The following is a 16,800-nucleotide window of genomic DNA, read 5'->3' as shown; positions in this document are numbered from 1 at the left end:
CCTGGTATTGCAGTATCTCCTGAACGCAGCGCCTCTTCTGCATGTGGAATATCATTCGTGACGTTGTCCACGGAAGATCTTGGACAACCTCCGGACGGTTTGAGATCAGGGAAGGAGTTGCCCTGCCAAATTGTCTCATGATTTCCACACCGACTAATTGGCTGTGTTGATTTATTGCCGGTTCAGTTGATTTGTTCCGGTACTAGTAGCAGGACTGTCAGTTGCCCATCACTAACAGCAAGGGTTGTAATGTGAGTAAAGAGTTGGCTTTATGCAGTTTTATTCTCTCTTCTCTGAATTTCAATGTACATGAAGCAACATTTGTTGCAGTCTGATTGAGCTTCGCTCACTGGAAACCCTTGTGCTGGGCCATGTTCATTTTTTTAGGAGGTCAAATAGATCGCATTGATGATATGAGGTCAGCCTTTGCGTGGAACATTGCATGATGGGAAATATAAGCATTATTTATCTAATAAAATGTAAAAAATAATTCTTTTGTCAGCCGTTGGGTCAAAGTGTACGGTGTGTATGGGATCAGCCTCTGTAGCTCGCCTCGGGTTGTGTCAATGTGTGTGATTGTCAGCACCATCGGTCAGCGTGGCTTTAGTGTGAAAGGCTGCCCGCGTGGTGAGATGCACAACCTTATACTTACCTGGCAGGAGATACCATGATCAAGAAGGTGGTTCACTCCAGGGCCAGGCTCAGCCATTGCACCGTTGTGTTGACTTCATGCACTTCTAAATGTGGGAATCTCGATCGCACACAATTTCCTCTGATAGTGGGGACTGCGCTCGCTTCTCCCCTGGTGTAACCAGGACTGCGTAAAGGCAGGCAACTTGATCTCCAACGCTTGACCGGGGTCTTCAATGTGTATTTACGGGCAATGTCGCCCCAGCGTAGGTTTAATGGATTTGACGTCGTGTCATTGTTAAACACACCATTAATGGGAATCAGTACCATGTCATTTCTTCCCCGCCGCTTTATTCAGCAGAGGCAATCCATCTGATAATATGAACAATATTCTCACACGAGGAAGCAAACGTCATTAGTGAAGAAGAATCTGGACAACATCTTATCGCTCACTTCAGCTACTCAAACTCCCCAGATTTGTTGTATGTTTAACGTAAGCAACATTTGGTCGGCTACGGGCCCCGGCCTTACCTGCTGCAGTTTTGTTTCTCTATCGAGGTTGTGAATAAGATCTCAGTTTCTGAAGGTTTCTATTACCACCGGATGAGAGCTTACCATGACTCAAGACGATTTCCAGGCACTGCATTATAAATGCTCAAGTATTTTCCTGCTGAAATAAATCCAGAAAGATGTCGTATGCTTGCAGGGTATTTCACTGGTCAAAACGCTTCAGTGAACTTTGTTTCAGGTTTCTTCTTACTTGCGTCGCTTAAGCATTATCATTCACCGGCCGGATCTCTCAGTGACTGGCCTGTGCGGAGAAGGAGGCCGCTCCTTCCAATTCTTTCCTGCTATCGCCTCGCCTTTTGGCTAAGATCATGAAGATTTTGTTTCATCTAGTTTAATATCTGATACGCCCCCTACCCGACCATATATTAAAATTGCTTTTTGGAGCAGGGAGATGGAATAGGGCTGTTCGCCCACCTAATGAGACGACCTGGTATTGCAGAGTCTTCCTGAACGGTGCGCCCTCCCTCTTCTGCATGTGAATATTCGGTGACGTTGTCCACGGAAGATCTTGGACAACCTCTGATTTGTTTGAGATCAGGGAAGGAGTTGCTCCCAAGCACTGTCTCATGATTTCCACACTGACTAATTGGCTGTGTTGATTTGGCTGTTGGTCCAGTTGATTTGTCTGTACTAGTAGCAGGACTGTCAGTTGCCCATCACTAACAGCAAGTGGAAGTTGTATGTGAGAAGAGTTGGCTTTATGTAGTTTTATTTCTTCTCTGAATTTCAATGTACATGAAGCAACATTTGTTGTAGTCTGATTTGAGCTTCGCTCACTGAACTTGCAGTTGGGCCGTTGCTCATTTTTAGGAGGTCAAGAATGACTAGATGATGTGAGGTCAGCCTTTGGTGTGGAAATACCGCATTGCATGATGGGAAATATAAGCATTATTTATCTAATAAAATGTAAAATAATCTTGTCAGCCGCTAGTCAAAGTGTACGGTGTGTATGGAATTCTCAGAGGTCCACAGCCCCTGTAGCCTCGGTTTTGCCAATGTGTAGATTGTCAGCACCATCGTCACGTGTTTAGGTGTGAAAGGCTGCTCCTGCGTGAGATGCACAACTCATACTTACCTGGCAGGGAGATACCACATCAAGAAGGTGGAACACCCAGGGCAGCTCAGCCATTGCACTGCTGTGTTGACCCCTTAATTCCCCAAATGGGAATCTCTGACTGCAATACTTCTGGATAGTGGGGACCGTTTCAAGGCCTCCCCTGGTAAACTGGGTGGACTATAAAGTAACTGATCTCCAAACGCTGGACCGCCTCAATGTGTATTACGGCAATGGGGCCCAAATGTAGTTTACGGATTTGACGCCGGGCCGCTGTTAAACATTGTCTATTAATGTGGGAATCAGTACCATGTCATTTCTTCCCGCCGTTTTATCGCAGAGTAACCATCTGATAATATGAACAATATTCCCTCACACATATGTGGAAGCAAACGGTCAGTCAGTGGAAGAATCTGACAATATCTTATCGTCACCAGCTTACTCAAACTCCTTAGATTTGTTGTATGTTTAATCGGGCAACATATGCTTAATACGGGCTCCTGTCTTACCTGCTGCAGTTTTGTTTCTATCGAGGCTGTGAATAAGATCTCAGTTTCTGATGGTTTCTATTACCAACGGATGAGAGCTACCAAGTGACTAAGACGCAGCCCAGGCACTGCATTATAAATGCCTGCTATTTTTTTCCGCTGAAATAAATCCAGAAAGATGTCGTATGCTTTGCAGGGTATTTCACTGGTCAAACGCCAGTGAACTTGTTTTGTGTTTTACTGCGTCGCTTACACATCATTCACCGGCCGGACCTCTCAGTGACCGGCTCAGGGAGAAGGAGGCCGCCCCTCCCAATTCTTCCGTTATCGCTTCGCCTTTGGCTAAGATCAAGGTAGTATCTGGTGCCTTATCAGTTTAATAGGCCTGATACGTCCCTACCCGGGACCATATATTAAATTGCTTTTGGAGCAGGGAGATGGAATAGGGGCTTGCTCCGGCCCACTCCACGCAGACGACCTGGTATTGCAGTATTCCCCGAACGGTGCGCCTCCCTTCTTCTGCATGTGAATATCATTCGTGACGTTGTCCACGGAAGATCTTGACAACCTCTGATTTAGCTTTGATCGAAGGAGTTGCCCCAAGCACCGTGTCTCATGATTTCCACACTGACTAATTGGCTGTGTTGATTTGGCTGTTGGTCCAGTTGATTTGGCTGTTGGTCCAGTTGATTTGTCTGTACTAGTAGCAGGACTGTCAGTTGCCCATCACTAACAGCAAGTGTTGTAATGTGAGAAGAGTTGGCTTTGCAAGTTTATTCTCTTCTCTGAATTTCAATGTACATGAAGCAACATTTGTTGTAGTCTGATTGAGCTGTCACTGAACTTGCAGTTGGGCCGCTGTTTCATTTTAGGAGGTCAATAGATCGACTAGATGATGGGAGGTCAGCCTTGGTGGAAATACCGCATTGGTATGATGGGAAATATAAGCATTATTTATCTAATAAAATGTAAAATAATCTGGTCAGCCAAGTAACAAAGTGTACGTGTGTATGGGAATTCTGTGAGGTCCACAGCCCCTGTAGCCTCGGTTGTGTCAATGTGTAGATTGTCAGCACCATCGGGTCAGCGTGCTTTGTGTGTGAAAGGCTTCCTGGCGCAGAGATGCACAACTCATACTTACCTGGCAGGGAGACGGCGATCAAGAAGGTGGTTCACCCAGGGCGAGGCTCAGCTATTGCACTCCGGTTGTGTTGACCCCCTGCGAATTCCCCAAATGTGGGAATCTCGACCGCACAATTTCTGATAGTGGGGACCGCGCTTCGGCTGGCCTTCCTCCCCCCGGTAAAACTTCGGGTGGACTCCAGCGGCAACGATCTCCAAACGCCAAATCGCCTCAATGTATTTACGCAACAGTCGCCCAGCGAAGCGCACGATTTGACGCCGTCGCTGTTAAACATTGTCTATTAATGTGGAATCAGTACCATGTCATTTCTTCCCCGCCGCTTATTCAGCAGAGGCAATCCATCTGATAATATGAACAATATTCCTCACACGCATGTGGAAGCAAACGGTCAGTCAGTAAATAGTTAATCTGACAACATCTTATCGCTCACTTCAGCTTACTCAAACTCCCTTAGATTTTGTTGTATGTTTAACGGGCAACATTACCACATGGGCCCCGGTCTTTCTTACCTGCTGCAGTTTTGTTTAATGAAAATGTGAATAAGATCTCAGTTTCTGATGGTTTTGCCACCGGATGAGAGCTTTTCACTATGACTCAAGACGTAGCCCAGGCACCGTATTATAAATGCCTTCGCTATTTTTTCCGCTGAAACAACCAAAGATGTTGTGCTTGCAGGGTATTTCAATGGTCAAAACGCTCAGTGAACTTGTTTTGGTGTTTTACTGGTGCCGCCAAGCACATCATTCACCGCCGGACCTCCCCAGTGACCGGCTCAGCGGAGAAGGAGGGCCGCCTTCCCGGTCTTCCCGCTATCGCCGCCTTGCTAAGATCAAGGTAGTATCTGTTCCCATCAGTTTACATCCTCACCCGGGACCATATTAAAATTGCTTTTTGGAGCAGGGATGGAATAGGGCTTGCTCCGGCCCACCCACGACGACCTGGTATTGCAGCAGTCTCCTCGAACGGCAGCGCCTCTCCCCTCTTCTGCATATGGAATGATTATCTGCATGTCCACGGAAGATCTTCGACAACCTCTGGATTTGTTTGAGGATCAGAAGGAGTTGCCCCAAGCACCGTCTCTGCGATTTCCAGACTGACTAATTGGCTGTGTTGATTTGTTGGTCCAGTTGATTTGTCTGCATTAGTAGCAGGACTGCCGCTGCCCATCACTAACAGCAAAGTGGGTTGTAATGTATAGAGTTGGCTTTACAGTTTTATTTCTTCTCTGAATTTCAATGTACATGAAGCAACATTTGTTTTAGTTCGATTTTGTTTCAAGCTCACTGAACTTGCAAAGGTTGGGTCATGTTCATTTTAGGAGGTCAAATAGATTAATTAGATGATGTGAGGTCAGCCTTGGTGTGGAAATACTGCATTGCATGATGGGAAATATAAGCATTATTTATCTAATAAAATGTAAAATAATCTTTTGTCAGCTGCTAATGCGTACGGTGTATGGAATTTTAAGGTCCACAGTCTCTGTAGTACTGGCTGTGTCAATGTAGATTGTCAGCACCATCGGGTCAGCGTGCTTTGTGTGAAAGGCTGCCCTGCAGAGATGCACAACTCATACTTACTCCGGCAGGGAGAGCCCATGATCTAAGAAGGTGGTTCACCCAGCTAGGCTCGTTTATTGCACTCCGGGTTAGCACCCCCGCGACTCTAAATGTGGGAATCTCTTTACTGCACAATTTCTGATAGTGGGGGATCGCGTCACGCTCTCCCCTGGTAAACTGGGGACTATAAAGGCAGGCAACTGGATTCCAAACGCTGACCGCCTCAATGTGTATTTACGGGTAATGTCGCCAGCCGTGAGCTTAATGGATTTGATCAGCCGCCGCTGTTAAACATTGTCTATTAATGTGGGAATCAGTACCATGTCATTTCTTCCCCGCTGCTGGTCTAGCAGAGGTAATCTGATACTATGAATAACATTCCCTCACACGATAGGAAGCAAAAACGGTCAGTCAGTGAAGAAGAATTCGACAATATCTTATCGCTCACTTCAGCTTACTCAAACCCTTAGATTTGTTGTATGTTTAACGTGGGCAACATTTGGGTTTAATACGGCTCCCCGGCCCTACCTGCTGCAGTTTTGTTTCTATCGAGGCTGTGAATAAGATCTCAGGTTTGATGGTTTCTATTACCAATCGGATGAGAGCTACTATGACCAAGATTTTAGCCCAGGCATCGCATTATAAATGCCTGGGTTATTTTTTCTGAAGAGAAAGATGTCGCGGCGCTTGCAGGGTATTTCACTGGTCAAAACGCCTGCGAACTTGTTTTGCGTTTTACTGGGTGTCGCTTAAGCACATCATTCACCGCCGATTCCTCTCAGTGACCGCCTGTGCGGAGAAGGAGGTTGCCCTTCCGAATTCTTTCCCATTATCGCTTCTCGCCTTTTTGGCTAAGATCAAGTGTGGTATCTGTTCTTATCAGTTTATTTGACGCCCCCCACCCGGGACCATATATTAAATTGCTTTTTGGAGCAGGGAGATGAATAGGGCTTGCTCCGTCCATCTTAACGCATCGACCTGGTATTGCAGTGATCTCCGAACGGTGCGCCTCCTCTTCTGCATGTGGAATATCATTCGGTGACGTTGTCCACGGAAGACCTTGACAACCTCTGATTTGCTTTGAGATCAGGAAGGAGTTATTCGCTAATCGCGGTCTCATGATTTCGCACTGACTAATTGGCTGTGTTGATTTGGCTGTTGGTCCAGTTGATTTGTCTGTACTAGTAGCAGGGACTGTCAGTTGCCCATCACTAACAGCAGTGGTTGTAATGTGAGTAAGAGTTGGCTTTTAAGTAGTTTTATTCTCTTCTGAATTTCAAATGCATGAAGCAACATTGTTGTAGTCTGATTGAGCTTCTCGCCACTGAACTTGCAAAGGTCATGTTCATTTTTTAGGAGGTCAAATAGATCACTAGATGATGAGTCAGCCTTTGGTGTGAAATACCGCATTGCATGATGTATTATAAGCATTATTTATCTAATAAAATGTAAAATAATCTTTTACAGTCAAGGTCAAAGTGTACGGTGTGTATGGGAATTCTGCAGGTCCACAGCCCCTGTAGCCTCGGGTTAAATAATGTAGATTGGTCAGCACCATCGGTCAGCGCGGTTGTGAAAGGCTGCCCTGGGGCGGTGAGATAACCTATACTTACCTGGCAGGGGAGACTATGATCAAGAAGGTGGTTCACCTCCAGGCGCAGGCTCAGCTATTGCACTGCCAGGTGCTGACCCCGCGAATTTCTAAATGGGAATCTCGACCGCACACTTTCTGATAGTGGGGACTGGCGCTTCAGCCTCCCTGGTAAACTGTGGACTATAGCAGGCAACTGATCTCCAAACGCTGGACCGGCTCCAATGTGTATTTACGGCAATGTCGCCCAGCGAGCTGCACGGATTTGACGCCGGGCCGCTGTTAAACATTGTCTTTCAATGTGGGAATCAGTACCATGTCATTTCTTCCCCGCCGCTTATTCAGCAGAGGCAATCCATCTGATAATATGAACAATATTCCCTCACGCATGTGGAAGCAAACGTCAGTCAGTGAAGAAGAATTGACAATATCTGGTCGCTCACTTCAGCTTACTCAACTCCCTTAGATTTGTTGTATGTTTAACGTAAGCAACATTTGCCTATTACGGGGCTCCCTGCCCTTACTCGTTGCAGTTTTTCTATCGAGGCTGTGAATAAGATCTCGCTTCTGGAACGCTTTACACACCGGATGAGAGCTACCAAGATCAAGATTTGTGCCCAGGCACTGCATTATAAATGCCTGGGTTATTTCGCTGAAATAAATCCAGAAAGATGTCGTGCTTTGCAGGGTATTTCACTGGTCAAAACGCTCAGTGAACTTGTTTTGTGTTTTACTGGGTGTCGCTTAAGCACATCATTCACCGTCGGACCTCTCAGTGACCGGGCCTAGGCGAGAAGAGGCCGCTCCTCCGACTTTTCCTGTTATCGCTTCTCGCCTTTTGGCTAAGATCAAGTGTAGTATTCGTTCTTATCAGTTTAATATTTCCGACACGCCCCCACCCGGGACCATATATTAAATTGCTTTTGAGCAGGGGAGATGAATAGCTTGTCATCTAATTCCACGCATTTCCATCTGGTATTGCAGTATCTGAAACGGTGCGCCTCCCTCCCTCTTCTGCATATGGAATATCATTCGTGACGTTGTCCACGAAGATCTTGACAACCCTGATTTGTTTTGAGATCAGGGAAGGAGTTGCCCTGCCAATCGCAGGTCTCATGATTTCGCACTGACTAATTGGCTGTGTTGATTTGGCTGTTGGTCCAGTTGATCGTCTGTACTAGTAGCAGGGACTGTCAGTTGCCCATCACTAACAGCAAGGTGTGGTTGTAATGTGAGAAGAGTTGGCTTTGCAGTTTTATTCTCTTCTGAATTTCAATGTACATGAAGCAACATTTGTTGCAGTCTGATTGAGCTTCGCTCACTGGAACTCTGCAGTTGGGCCGCTGCTCATTTTTAGGAGGTCAAATAGATCACCACGATGAGGTCACTTTTTTGCGTGGGAAATACCGCATTGCATGATGGGAAATATACATTATTTATCCAATAAATGTAAAAATAATCTTTTGTCAGCCGTTGGGTCAAAGTGCACGTGTGTATGGAATTTGCAGGTCCAATAGCCCCGTAGCCCCAAGTTGTGCCACGTGTAGATTGTCAGCACCATCGTCACGTGTTTTGTGTGTGAAGGCTGTCTCATGTGTGAGATGCACAACTCATAATTTCACTGGCAGGGGAGATACCTGATCAAGAAGGTGGTTCACTCCAGGGCGCAGCTCAGCCATTGCACTCCGGTTGTAAAAGTGACTTCGCGAATTCCCCAAATGTGGGAATCTCGACCGCACAATTTCGCTAGTGGGGGACTGGCGTCGCGCTTTCTCCCCGGGAAAAATTGTGACCAGGAAGGCAGGCACCGATCTCCAAACGCCAATCGGCCTTCAATGTGTATTTACTGCAATGTCGCCCAGCCGCAGGCTTACCTGATTTGACGCTGGCCGCTGTTAAACATTGGTCTATTAATGAATCAGTACCATGTCATTTCTTCCCTACCGCTTTATTCAGCAGAGGCAATCCATCTGATAATATGAACAATATTCCTCACGATGTGGAAGCAAACGGTCAGTCAGTGAAGAAGACCCGACATCTTTATCGCTCACTTCAGCTTACTCAAACTCCCTAGATTTGTTGTATGTTTAACGTGGGCATTTGCCTAATATGGGCCCCTTTGCCCTACCTTGCCGCAGTTTTGTTTCTATCGAGGCTGTGAATAAGATCTCAGTTTTGATGGTTTTGGCTTACCACCGGATGAGAGCTACTGCGACTAAGACGAGCTCCAGGCACTGCATTATAAATGCTCGCTATTTTTTCCGCTGGAAATAAATCCAGAAAGATGTCGCGGCGCTTTGCAGGTATTTTACTGGTCAAAACGCTCAGTGAACTTGTTTTGTGTTTACTGTCGGCTAATATCATTCACCGTCGACCTCAGTGACCGGCCTGTGCGAGAAGGAGCCGCTCCTCCCACTTTATTATCGCTTTCACCTTTTGGCTAAGATCAAGTGTAGTATCTGTTCTTATCAGCTTAATATTCGATACGTCCCCACCCGGGACCATATATAAAATTGCTTTTTGGAGCAGGGAGATGGAATAGGGCTTGCTCCGTCCACTCCACGCCAATCGACCTGGTATTGCAGTATCTCCCTTGAACGGTGCGCCCTCCCCTTTCTGCATGTGGAATATTTATTCGTGACGTTGTCCACGGAAGACCCGGACAACCTCTGATTTGTTTGAGATCAGGGAAGGAGTTAACTTCAAGCACCGTCTCATGATCGCACTGACTAATTACGTTGATTTGGCTGTTGGTCCAGCTGAGTCGGTTCTACCAGAAAGCAGGACTGTCAGTTGCCCATCACTAACAGCAAGTGGTTGTACGTGAGTAAAGAGTTGGCTTTATGAAGTTTATTCTCTGAATTTCAATGTACATGAAGCAACATTTGTTGCAGTCTGATTGAGCTTCGCTCACTGGGAATCCTGCAGTTGGGCCGTTCATTTTTAGGAGGTCAAACAGACTCCACTAGGATGATGTGAGGTCAGCCTTTGTGGAAATACCGCATTGCATGAATGGGGAAATATAAGCATTATTTATCTAATAAAATGTAAAATAATCTTGTCAGCCGTTGGCCAAAGTGTACGGTGTATGGAATTCCTGCAGGTCCACAGCCCCTGTAGCCTCGGGTTGTGTCATCAGGTAGATTGTCAGCACCATCGGTCAATGCGTTTTGTAGAAAGGCTGCCCTGGGCGCAGGAGATGCACAACTCATACTTACCTGGCAGGGGAGATACCATGATCAAGAAGGTGGTTCACCCAGGGCGCAGGCTCAGCTATTGCACTCGTTGTGTTGACTCTCTGCGACTCAAATGTGGGGAATTCGATTGCACAATTCTGATAGTGGGGGGACGCGTCAAGGCTCTCCCCTGGTAAACTGTGGACTATAAAGGCAGGCAACTGATCTCCAAACGCTGACCGTCTCTAATGTATTACGGTGAAATGTCGCCCAGCCGAAGCTTAATGGATTTGACGTCACGCCAGCAACATTGTCTATTAATGTGGGAATCAGTACTATGTCATTTCTTCCCGCCGTTTATTCCAGCAGAGGCAATCCATCGATAATATGAACAATATTCCTCACACGTATGTGGAAGCAAACGTAAACAATAAGTGAAGAAGAATTCGACAATATCTTATCACCACTTCAGCTTACTCTCAAATTCTTAGGTATGTTTAACGTGGGCAACATTTCCGTTTATTATGGGCCTCGCAGTTTTGTTTCTATCGAGGCTGTGAATAAGATCTCAGTTTCTGATGGTTTCTATTACCACCGGATGAGAGCTTACCAATAAGACGCAGCCCAGGCACTGCATTATAAATGCCTGGGTTATTTTTTTCTCGCTGGAAATAAACCAGAAAGATGTCGGCGTTTGCAGGGTATTTCACTGGTCAAAACCAGTGAACTTGTTTGTGTTTTACTGGGTGTCGCTTAAGCACATCATTCACCGGCCGGACCTCTCAGTGACCGGCTCAGCGGAGAAGGAGGCCGCCCCTCCGGATCTCTTTCCCTGCTATCGCTTCGGCCTTGGCTAAGATCGGCAGATTGCTCTATCAGTTTATTCGATACGTCCCCACCCGGGACCATATATTAAATTGCTTGGAGCAGGGAGATGAATAGGGCTTGCCCGCCCCTCCACGATCGACTCCGGTATTGCAGTATCTCCCGAACGGTGCGCCCCTCCCTTCTGCATGTGGAATATCATTCGGTGACGTTGTCCACGGAAGACCTTGACAACCTCTGATTTGTTTGAGATCAGGGAAGGAGTTGCCCTGCCAATCGCGGTCTCGATTCTCGCGACCGACCAATTGGCTGTGCTGGATTTGGCTGCTGGTCCAGTTGATTTGTCTGTACTATAGCAGGACTGTCAGTTCATCACTAACAGCAAAGCGGTTGTAATGTGAAAGAGCGGCTTTGCGAGTTTTATTCTCTTCTCTGAATTTCAAATGCGTTACGAAGCAAACATTTGTTGTAGCCTGATTGGAGCTTCGCTCAATGGAACTTGCAGTTGGGCCGCTGTTCATTTTAGGAGGTCAAATAGATCGACTAGGATGATGTGAGGTCAGCTTTTGTGGAAATACCGTGATTGCATGATGGGAAATATAAGCATTATTTATCTAATAAAATGTAAAAATAATCTTTATTGGGCCGCTGGGGTCAAAAGTGTACGTGTGTATGGAATTCCTGCAGGTCCACAGCCCCTTGTAGCCTCGGTTGTGTCAATGTAGATTGTTAGCACCATCGGGTCAGCTGCTTTTGTGTGTAAAGGCTGCCCCAAGCGCGGTGAGATGCAACAAACCCATACTTACCTGGCAGGAGATACTATGATCAAGAAGGTGGTTCACCCAGGCGAGGTTCAGCCATTGCACTCCGGTTGTGTTGACTCCTCTGCGACTCCCCAAATGTGGGAATCTCGATCGCAATAATTTCGATAGTGGGGACTGTCAAGGCTTCCCTGGTAAACTGTGGACTATAAAGGCAGGCAACTGGATCTCCAAACGCTGACCGTCTTCAATGTGTATTTACGTAATGTCGCCCACGCTTAGCACGGATTTGACGCTGCCGCTGTTAAACAGGTCTATTAATGTGGAATCAGTACCATGTCATTTTTCCCCGCCGCTTATTCAGCAGAGGCAATCCATCTGATAATATGAACAATATTCCTCACACGTATGTGGAAGCAAACGGTCACGTCAGTGAAGAAGAATCGACAATATCTTATCGTCACTTCCAGCTTACTCAAACTCCTAGATTTTGTTGTATGTTTAACGTGGGCAACATTTGCCGACATGGCCCGTCTTTACCTGCTGCAGTTTTGTTTCTATCGAGGCTGTGAATATGATCTCAGTTTCTGATGGTTTCTTTATTACCACCAGATGAGCTACTAAGTGACTAAGACGCATTCCAGGCACTGCATTATAAATGCCTGCTATTTTTTTCCGGAAATAAATCCAGAAAGATGTCGTATGCTTGCAGGTATTTCACTGGTCAAAACGCCAGTGAACTTGTTTTGTGTTTTACTGGGTGTCGCCACACATCATTCACCGTCGACCGGTGACCGGCCTGTGGAGAAGGAGGCCAGTTTCTCCCGAATTCTTTTCCGTTATCGCTTCGCCTTTTGGCTAAGATCATGTAGTATTCTGCTCTATCAGTTTAATATTCTGATACGCCTCACCCGGGACCATATAAATTGCTTTTTTGAGCAGGGAGATGGAATAGGGCTTGCTCCGCCCACTCCACGATCGACCTGGGATTGCAGTATCTCCTGGAACGGTGCGCCCCTCTCTTCTGCATGTGAATATCATTCGTGACGCGGTCCACGGAAGACCTGACAACCTCTGATTTGTTTGGAGATCAGGGAAGGAGTTGTTCCAAGCAATCGTGTCTCATGATTTCCACACTGACTAATTACGTTGATTTGGCCGCTGGTCCAGTTGATTTGTCTGTACTAGTAGCAGGACTGTCAGTTGCCCATCACTAACAGCAAGTGGTTGTAATGTGAGAAGAGTTGGTTTTGGCGAAGTTTTATTCTCTTTCTGAATTTCAATGTACATGAAGCAACATTTGTTGTAGCCCGATTGAGCTTCGCTCACTGGAACTTGCAGTTGGGCCGCTTGCTCATTTTTAGGAGGTCAAATAGATCGACTAGATGATGTGAGGTCACGCCTTTGTGTGGAAATACCGCATTGCATGATGGGAAATATAAGCATTATTTATCTAATAAAATGTAAAAATAATCTTTTGTCAGTCAAGGTCAAAGTGTACGGTGTAAGTGGAATTCTGTAGGTCCACAGCCCCTGTAGCCCTCGGGTTGTGTCATCGTGTAGATTGTCAGCACCATCGGTCAGCGTGCTTTGTGTGTGAAAGGCTGCCCTGCGTGTGAGATGCACAACTCATACTTACCTGGCAGGAGATACCATGATCAAGAAGGTGGTTCAACGCAGGGCGCAGGCTCAGCCATTGCACTGCTGACTTCAAGTAATTCCCCAAATGTGAAATCTCGACTGCACAATTTCTGATAGTGGGGGACTGCGTTCTCGCGCTTCCCTGGTAAACTGTGGACTATAAAGGCAGGCAACTGATCTCCAAACGCTGACCGCCTTCAATGTGTATTTACGCAAATGTCGCTTCAGCTGTGAAGCGACGGATTTGACGTCGGGCCGCCAAGTTGTCTATTAATGTAAATCAGTACATGTCATTTCTTCCCCGCCGCTTATTCAGCAGAGGCAATCCATCTGATAATACATCAATATTCTCACACGTATGTGGAAGCAAACGGTCAGTCAGTGAATAGAATCTGACAATATCTTATCGCCTTCACTTCAGCTACTCAAACTCCCTTAGATTTGTTGTGCAGCTTAACGTAAGATTTCTACTTATGGGCCCCGGCCCCTTACCTGCTGCAAAGTTTTTTCCATCGAGGCTGTGAATAAGATCTCAGTTTCTGAACGCTTTATTACCACCGGACGAGAGCTACCAAGTGACTAAGACGGTTTCAGGCACTGCATTATAAATGCCTGGGCTATTCCGCTGAAATAAATCCAGAAAGATGTCGTGGCGCTTTGCAGGTATTTCACTGGTCAAAACGCCAGTGAACTTGTTTTGTGTTTACTTGGGTGTCGCCAGCACATCATTCACCGGGCCGGATCTTCTAGTGACCGGCCCGTGCGGAGAAGGAGGCTCCTCCTAATCTTTTCCGCTATCGCCGGCCTTTTGCCAAGACTGCATTCGTTCTTATCAGTTTAACATTCGATACGCCCTCTACTCCGGGGACCATATATTAAATTGCTTTTGGAGCAGGAGATGGAATAGGGCTGTTCTCATTCCACTCCACGCATCGACCTGGTACGCAGCAGTTCCCCGAACGCGCCTCCCCCTTCTGCATGTGGAATATCATTCGGGTGACTTGTCCACGGAAGATCTTGACAACCTCGATTTGTTTGAGATCAGAAGGAGTTGTTCTAAGCACCGCGGTCTCATGATTTCCACACTGACTCAATTGGCTGTGTTGACGGCTGTTGGTCCAGTTGATTTGTCTGGTACCAGTAGCAGGACTGTCAGTTGCCCATCACTAACAGCAGTGGTTGTAATGTGAGAAGAGTTGGCTTTGGCGAAGTTTTATTCTCTTCTCGAATTTCAATGTACATGAAGCAACATTTGTTGTGAAGTCTGATTGAGCTGCTCACTGGAACTTGCAGTTGGGCCGCTGTTTCATTTTTAGGAGGTCAAATAGACGCATTGAGATGTGGAGGTCAGCCTTTGGTGTGGAAATACCGCATTGCATGGGAAATATAAGCATTATTTATCTAATAAAATGTAAAAATAATTCGGTCAGCCGTTGGGTCAAAGTGTGTATGGAATTCAGAGGTCCACAGCCCCTGTAGCCTCGGCCAGCCACGTAGATTGTCAGCACCATCGTCAGCGCGCTTTAGGTGTGAAAGGGCCGTTCTTCATGTAGAGATGCACAACTCATACTACCTGGCAGGGGAGATACTATGATCAAGAAGGTGGTTCACCCAGGGCGAGGCTCAGCATTGCACTGGGTTGTAAGGATTCGCGAATTCCCCAAATGGGAATCTTCGACTGGCAATACTTTCGATAGTGGGGGATCATGTCACATTCCCTGGTAAACTGTGGACTATAAAGGCAGGCAACTTGACTTCCAAACGCTTGACCGCCTTCAATGTGTATTTACTGCAAATAATGCCCAGCTGCAGATTTGGACGCCGGTCAGCTGTTAAACATTGTTCATTAATGTGGGAATCAGTACTATGTCATTTCTTCCCCGCCAAGTTTATTCAGCAGAGGCAATCCATCTGATAATATGAACAATATTCCCACACGATGTGGAAGAAACGGTCAGTCAGTGAAGAAGAATCTGACAATATCTTATCGCTCACTTAGCCACTCAAACTCCCTTAGATTTGTTGTGGTTGTTTAACGGGCAACATTTGCCTATTACGGGCCCTGCCTTACCTGCTGCAGCTTTTGTTTTATCGAGGCTGTGAATAAGATCTCAGTTTCTATGGTTTCATTACCACCGATGAGAGCTACTATGACTAAGATTTAGCCCAGGCACTGCATTATAAATGCCTGGGTTATTTTTTCCGCTGGAAATAAATCCAGAAAGATGTCGTATGCTTGCAGGGTATTTCACTGGTCAAAACGCCAGTGAACTTGTTTTGTGTTTTACTGCGTCGCTTAAGCACATCATTCACCGCCGGACCTCTCAGTGACCGCTCTGTGCGGAGAAGGAGGCCGCTCTTCCCACTCCTTTCCCGCGTCGCTTCGCCTTTTGGCTAAGATCAAGTGTAGTATTCAGCTCAATAGTTTAATAGCCTGATACGCCCCTACCCGGGGACCATATATTAAATTGCTTTTTGGAGCAGGGAGATGGAATAGCTTGCTCCGGCCCCCCACGCATCGACCTGGCATTGCAGTATTCCCGAACGTGCGCCCTCTTCTGCATGTGGAATATTGAGCTCGGGTGACGCGGTTCACGAAGACCTTGACAACCTCTGATTTGTTTGGAGATCAGGGAAGGAGTTGCCCCAAGCACCGTGTCTCATGATTTCCTCAAGACTGACTAACTGGCTGTGTTGATTTGGCTGTTGGTCCGCTGATTGTCTGTACTGCAGCAGGACTGTCAGTTGCCCATCACTAACAGCAGTGTTGCAAATGTGAGAAGAAAGTTATTTTAAGTAGTTTTATTCTCTTCTTGAATTTCAATGTACATGAAGCAACATTTGTTGTAGCTCGATTGAGCTGCTCACTGAACTTGCAGTTGGGTCAAGGTTCATTTTTAGGAGGTCAACAGATCGACTAGATGATGTGAGGTCAGCCTTTGGTGTGGAAATACCGCATTGCATGATGGGAAATATAAGCATTATTTATCTAATAAAATGTAAAAATAATCTTTTGTCAGCCGTTGGTCAAAGTGTACGGTGTATGGAATTTCAGAGGTCCGCTGGCCCCTGTAGCCTCGGGTTGTGTCAATGTGTAGATTGTCAGCACCATCGTGGTCAGCTGCGTTTTGTGTGTGATATAGGCCATCTGCGTGTGAGATGCACAACTCATACTTACCTGGCAGGGGAGACACCATGATCAAGAAGGTGGTTCACCCAGGCGAGGCTCAGCTATTGCACCCGGTTAAAGGACCTCGCGAATTCCCCAAATGGGAATTCACTGCACAATTTCTGGGATAGTGGGGACTGGCGTCAAGGCTTCCCTGGTAAACTGTGGACTATAAAGGCAGGCAACTGATCTCCA

General features: G+C 46.4%; 13 non-coding genes and 4 pseudogenes across 13 annotated transcripts; all 17 read left to right on the top strand.

Moving 5' to 3' along the window:
• The first annotated feature begins 644 nt into the window (after nucleotides 1-644).
• On the top strand, nucleotides 645-804 carry LOC120787607. The gene has a single exon (XR_005706989.1). It is a non-coding gene; the product is annotated as a U1 spliceosomal RNA (small nuclear RNA).
• A 1,463-nt stretch (nucleotides 805-2,267) lies between these two features.
• On the top strand, nucleotides 2,268-2,420 carry LOC120787606 (annotated as a pseudogene).
• Nucleotides 2,421-3,068: 648 nt separating this feature from the next.
• Nucleotides 3,069-3,256, top strand: LOC120787611. The gene has a single exon (XR_005706993.1). It is a non-coding gene; the product is annotated as a U2 spliceosomal RNA (small nuclear RNA).
• Nucleotides 3,257-3,875: 619 nt separating this feature from the next.
• LOC120787601 lies at nucleotides 3,876-4,039 on the top strand. Its single transcript, XR_005706987.1, has one exon. It is a non-coding gene; the product is annotated as a U1 spliceosomal RNA (small nuclear RNA).
• A 1,416-nt stretch (nucleotides 4,040-5,455) lies between these two features.
• On the top strand, nucleotides 5,456-5,614 carry LOC120787608. Its single transcript, XR_005706990.1, has one exon. It is a non-coding gene; the product is annotated as a U1 spliceosomal RNA (small nuclear RNA).
• Nucleotides 5,615-6,273: 659 nt separating this feature from the next.
• Nucleotides 6,274-6,456, top strand: LOC120787610. Its single transcript, XR_005706992.1, has one exon. It is a non-coding gene; the product is annotated as a U2 spliceosomal RNA (small nuclear RNA).
• Nucleotides 6,457-7,047: 591 nt separating this feature from the next.
• Nucleotides 7,048-7,204, top strand: LOC120787603. The gene has a single exon (XR_005706988.1). It is a non-coding gene; the product is annotated as a U1 spliceosomal RNA (small nuclear RNA).
• A 652-nt stretch (nucleotides 7,205-7,856) lies between these two features.
• Nucleotides 7,857-8,039, top strand: LOC120787612. Its single transcript, XR_005706994.1, has one exon. It is a non-coding gene; the product is annotated as a U2 spliceosomal RNA (small nuclear RNA).
• Nucleotides 8,040-8,646: 607 nt separating this feature from the next.
• On the top strand, nucleotides 8,647-8,811 carry LOC120787618. Its single transcript, XR_005706999.1, has one exon. It is a non-coding gene; the product is annotated as a U1 spliceosomal RNA (small nuclear RNA).
• A 644-nt stretch (nucleotides 8,812-9,455) lies between these two features.
• LOC120787609 lies at nucleotides 9,456-9,644 on the top strand. The gene has a single exon (XR_005706991.1). It is a non-coding gene; the product is annotated as a U2 spliceosomal RNA (small nuclear RNA).
• A 599-nt stretch (nucleotides 9,645-10,243) lies between these two features.
• LOC120787616 lies at nucleotides 10,244-10,402 on the top strand. Its single transcript, XR_005706997.1, has one exon. It is a non-coding gene; the product is annotated as a U1 spliceosomal RNA (small nuclear RNA).
• Nucleotides 10,403-11,832: 1,430 nt separating this feature from the next.
• LOC120787613 lies at nucleotides 11,833-11,989 on the top strand. The gene has a single exon (XR_005706995.1). It is a non-coding gene; the product is annotated as a U1 spliceosomal RNA (small nuclear RNA).
• A 647-nt stretch (nucleotides 11,990-12,636) lies between these two features.
• On the top strand, nucleotides 12,637-12,815 carry LOC120787614 (annotated as a pseudogene).
• Nucleotides 12,816-13,426: 611 nt separating this feature from the next.
• LOC120787602 lies at nucleotides 13,427-13,581 on the top strand (annotated as a pseudogene).
• Nucleotides 13,582-15,002: 1,421 nt separating this feature from the next.
• On the top strand, nucleotides 15,003-15,157 carry LOC120787604 (annotated as a pseudogene).
• Nucleotides 15,158-15,813: 656 nt separating this feature from the next.
• LOC120787615 lies at nucleotides 15,814-15,995 on the top strand. The gene has a single exon (XR_005706996.1). It is a non-coding gene; the product is annotated as a U2 spliceosomal RNA (small nuclear RNA).
• Nucleotides 15,996-16,606: 611 nt separating this feature from the next.
• LOC120787617 lies at nucleotides 16,607-16,764 on the top strand. Its single transcript, XR_005706998.1, has one exon. It is a non-coding gene; the product is annotated as a U1 spliceosomal RNA (small nuclear RNA).
• The last annotated feature ends 36 nt before the right edge of the window (nucleotides 16,765-16,800 follow it).

The sequence above is a fragment of the Xiphias gladius genome, unplaced genomic scaffold, assembly GCF_016859285.1.
Source record: "Xiphias gladius isolate SHS-SW01 ecotype Sanya breed wild unplaced genomic scaffold, ASM1685928v1 HiC_scaffold_310, whole genome shotgun sequence".
In the NCBI taxonomy this organism is placed as follows: Eukaryota; Metazoa; Chordata; class Actinopteri; order Istiophoriformes; family Xiphiidae; genus Xiphias; species Xiphias gladius.
Note: the sequence above shows the minus strand (reverse complement) of the source record. Positions and strands in the feature narration are given on the sequence as shown.